This window comes from Sparus aurata, chromosome 6, assembly GCF_900880675.1.
Source record: "Sparus aurata chromosome 6, fSpaAur1.1, whole genome shotgun sequence".
In the NCBI taxonomy this organism is placed as follows: Eukaryota; Metazoa; Chordata; class Actinopteri; order Spariformes; family Sparidae; genus Sparus; species Sparus aurata.
In genome coordinates, this window is record NC_044192.1 from 4,860,242 (window position 1) to 4,864,658 (window position 4,417).

General features: G+C 40.0%; 1 long non-coding RNA gene across 1 annotated transcript; it reads right to left on the bottom strand.

Moving 5' to 3' along the window:
* Window positions 1-934: 934 nt before the first annotated feature.
* LOC115584041 (uncharacterized) lies at window positions 935-3,062 on the bottom strand. Its single transcript, XR_003984476.1, has 2 exons — window positions 2,902-3,062; window positions 935-1,503 (listed from the first exon to the last, which is right to left on the bottom strand). It is a non-coding gene; the product is annotated as an uncharacterized LOC115584041 (long non-coding RNA).
* Between the last annotated feature and the right edge of the window lie 1,355 nt (window positions 3,063-4,417).

Consider the following 4,417-nt stretch of genomic DNA (forward strand, 5'->3'; position numbering starts at 1 on the left):
CTTTATTTGCCTTCGGGAATTAATAAAGTTATCTATCTATCTATCTATCTATCTTAGATTATAATTATGATTATGATTGATTTATTATAATTCTGACAAACTGTTAAACTTTCACTGCTTCTTGATCGATCAGCAACTGAAAAGACAAAGGTTAGTGAACATCTTATTTCAACCGGTTAGCTTCTGTTAGACAAAAGCTAACATTAGCGTTCAACAAGAACAACAAGCGTTACAGTGTTTTACAGGATACAATGAGAATTAATTTTAAAACATCAACGCACATCTTGGACACTTAAGATTTAAAGTAAAATGCGCTGGATGTAAGCTAGGCTAATCAAACAGTGATATTAGCTAAGACGTGGTTGAATGCTAACATTCATCATGTGGACTTTAACAAATGTTAGCCTGCTAACATGCTAAAGAGGATGGTGGTGAATAAAAGCGAGTAAACAACAAGTGTAAGAAAAGCACACGTAGAGAAGAATTTCAAAAACAGCTAACTAGCCAACAGAACCGCATATAGCTTGTGTTTGGTAGCATTAGCTAACGGTAGCCACAATTAGCTGCTGATCACAGACCAAACAAGGCAAAACCACCAAATGAACCGAAAAAGGATGAATTTTATTAATTGTTCAGTTTTAATTTGTGAGTTTCCTAAAAAAAATACTTGTTTTGTACACTAACATTGTAATTATACATTATTCCAATTACAAGTAATCAACTTATATTTTATCATACTCTGTTTGAAAACACTTTATAATATTAAAAAAAATAATAAATGGTTAATGTATCATTAATTTAACCTTAGTGAAATTATTTCACCATTGGCAAACAATAAAAGGCTTTATAAACAATTTATTATCTGATTGTAAACATTTATAAATACAAGTTTACTCTATAATGACCGTCCACATATTAATTAATGAACTACACATGTTTATTAATGTTTTTATTAACCATTAACAAGGAATTTAAACACAGGTTACAACTTTACAACACTAAACGATGGTTATCATATCTGTATCTTAGTGTCAAAACAACAACGTCTGATGTTATTTTAATGATACGACGACGTGACGTGTTAAAATTGAGAATACAGACGGTGTGAAACTGTGTCAACGAGAATAAAATCATATCATGTCATATTTCAGAGACACTCTGAGTTCTGTGTTCCTCTCGGGCAGCTGGTTGTTGGTCCATCTGTGAAAACTGTCTCTGGTTCAGGTTTTTCGGCCCCTCTTGGCCTCGAGCCTGTTGACGGAGCAGGTTGTGTTCGGGGGGGGGATGCGTCGCCACGACAACCACCCTGCTGAACTTTTGTTCCCGCGTGTCGCCTCGACGACCGCAGCAGCAGTAGTAGTCACGAGGAGGAGCGGAGCCCGCCAAACACTCGGCAGCCAATCGGGAGACGGGGGAGGGGAGGAGCCGAGAGAGCAGCAGGGGAAACACAGCAGCTGGGAGTGTGTGTGTGTGTGTGTGTGTGTGTGTGTGTGTGGTCATACACTGTAAGAAGTGACACACTGTGTTAGAGAAACAATGTTTTCACTTTGTTTTGGTGCTTTCATACAGAATAAATGTTGTTAAAATTTGCTTTCACTTTATTATTTATCCTAATCTGACTTTTCTCCTGTTTCATTAAAAAAGGGAAAACTCTTGGATGTTTATATCTTATCTTAAAACACAAGATAAATATAAATATAATAATAAAAATCTCTTTTTTCACAATGACTTCTTATTTTCTTTCATTTAAAAACAGGTACAGACGGATACATAATTCATTACTCGAGACTGAATGGAGTCCTCAAGCAGTGAAGATGATTTTTACGTCATTTTACTTCTTAAAAAAGTTTTTTAAAAAGTCAAATATTGGGTCTGTCCGATCCTGAAATCAAGACAAGAGCCAGGACAGTTTCACCTGCTGATGAAGAGACGTTCAGGTCGCCTGCAGGTGTATTTCAGGACATCAGCGGTCCTCGATGAGACAAGAACAACACAGTAAAAAGTGCATTTTCTGTGATCCGGCACTTACGGTGGCCCTGAATAGTCAAACAACTCTTGAAAGAGTTCTGACTGACTAACTTTTGCCAAAAAAATCATGAAAGACTTTTACACCAAGTCTCTTTTTTTCTCATTTTTCAGCACCTTTAAAAACAAGTCCGACCTCATGTTGGTTTAATCATGTTGACACGCTGAGTCCTGATCACATCGAGTGTGTGTGGTGTGTGTTTGTGTCCCTGCTGCATACCTGGATGTTCTGCCAGGACCGGTTCAAGGTCGACTGGTTTGTGGGGAAATTAGCGGACCTTTTCATGCGTGTGGTTCCAGTAAAGCTGGCAGAGAATCAAGCAGGACTTAATAGATGTGTTTTTCAGTAAAATGCCCTCAGTTGATGCTGATTTCTTTTGGTCTGATGATTAGGAAAAACTCCAGGAGGGAAATTTCTTCTGCAGCAGATTTTCTTTGTTAAGCGTCAAAGAGGAGGCAGAATAATTTGTCGAATGAACCGTTTAACTGTTGCAATTGATTTTTTGGTGTCTTGGAAACTCACAAGGTTTGGGCATGACACAAAAATAAAAATCAATCAATCAATCATCAATTGACATCACAAAACACCACAAAACACCACAGACAGCTCCCTCATCAGCAGATGAAACCCTCCTTGCTCTCGTAGGCTACTGCTGTTTCCTCTTCACATGACGCGAGGATGTAAACTCATCCTGACTCGCTGACGGCTCTATTTTATCTCGTGTTGTGAAGTAGAATAATTAACACATCAGAGTCTGTGTGCAAAGTTGTTGCGCATAATGATTGTTAATTGGTGTGACAGCTCCAGAGGAAAATACCCCAAATCAGCGCATATGACGAGCCACATCAAAAGCATTTAAATAAAGGGAGACGAACCTGTAACCTTTGACCTTGCATGTTTGTATCAGGTCCCGCAGGAGGAGCACCAGGATCTTCCATCGTCTGACATCACCTACATCTTTGTAATTATCAATCATTTATTCTGTATAAAACTTTACTTTCTAATTTGACTTTTTCCTGCTTGATAAAAAAGTGAGCTCACCACTCACTGACCTGCAAATACCTACACCCCCCCAGTGCATGCTGGGAAGGATTAAACTCTCACATTCTTTCTTTTTACAGTGTGGACGTGTGTTTTCCCGCCACTGAGTCGTTGCTGGAGTCGAGCCAGGAATCTGTTCCAGCGAGCGAGAACCGGAGAAAAGGAGGAGACAGAAAGTCTTTCATTCACAAATGTGAACATGCTGCTGTTATCCACTGGAGCTGCCTCCCAGCGTGTGTGTGTGTGTGTGTGTGTGTGTGTGTGTGTGTGTGTGTGTGTGTTCGTTTTTGGCTTGCTCAGAAAAATGCTTGTTGAGTTTCGACCTGCAAGTAAAACTGTGAGGGGACGAGATGCTAAAAGGGTGAGAGGTTTCTATGTGTGTGTGTGTGTGTGTGTGTGTGTGTGTGTGTGTGTGTGGCAGACAGAGAGTGAATGAGTTGTTACAAATACTGCAGCACACACACACAAACACACACTCACACACACACACACACACACACGGTCAGTTCAGGTCAGGAGGATGTTTAAAAGGATGTGAACGAAGGAAGAAAAAGGGGCGTTAGGACTCAAAAATCTGAAAACGTCAGCTACATTCCACGAATAAAACCGAAACCTCGCTTTAACAACTAAATATAGACTAATATATACTAGTTATATATACTAGTTATAAGAAGGTATTTTGTCATCAAAAGTCTCCAGAAGCCAAGAGATCCCAATAATTAAATACATTAGCACCTCATCTTTTCTTTCTTTTCTTCATGAGGTGTAAATAAAAATGAAATTAAAAGCTGTTTAGAGACATTTTTAAGGTTTATCCATTGTTTTTTTTAAGTCTCCATCTTCAGTTGTTCAGGAGAACGCTAAGTTTTGATGTGAAGCTCCAGGAATGTTTTGTTGACCGCGAAAACTTCACCTGACTTCCCATCAGCGTCTTCTTTAGCCCCATTCACACGGTTGTTTGGATGCAGGGATCCTGCGTCAATTCTCCGTCGCAGTGTGAATCTCTCGGAGGCGGTGAGGGGAAAAATTTTGCTCCGGTGCTGATCTGCCTCTGGAGATAGTATCAGAGGCGCAGTTTTGGTGAACCAAACCAGTGTGAATGGATAAGTTGGCGGCGCGTATCGAGGGTGTGTCGATCGTACAGTCTGATAACTGCACAGGTCCGTCACTCAACTAAATACAGAGAAATGTCCCACAAAGCAACGTTACAGGACCGAACAAGGGTAATGTGGTAACTAACTGTCTTTGGCAACTTATATGAGGAAAAAAATACCACAGATATACGTGGAGAAGCGTCCGTCCTCCTGTCTGTCCTCCTGTCTGTCCTCCTGTCTGTCCTCCCAACTCTTC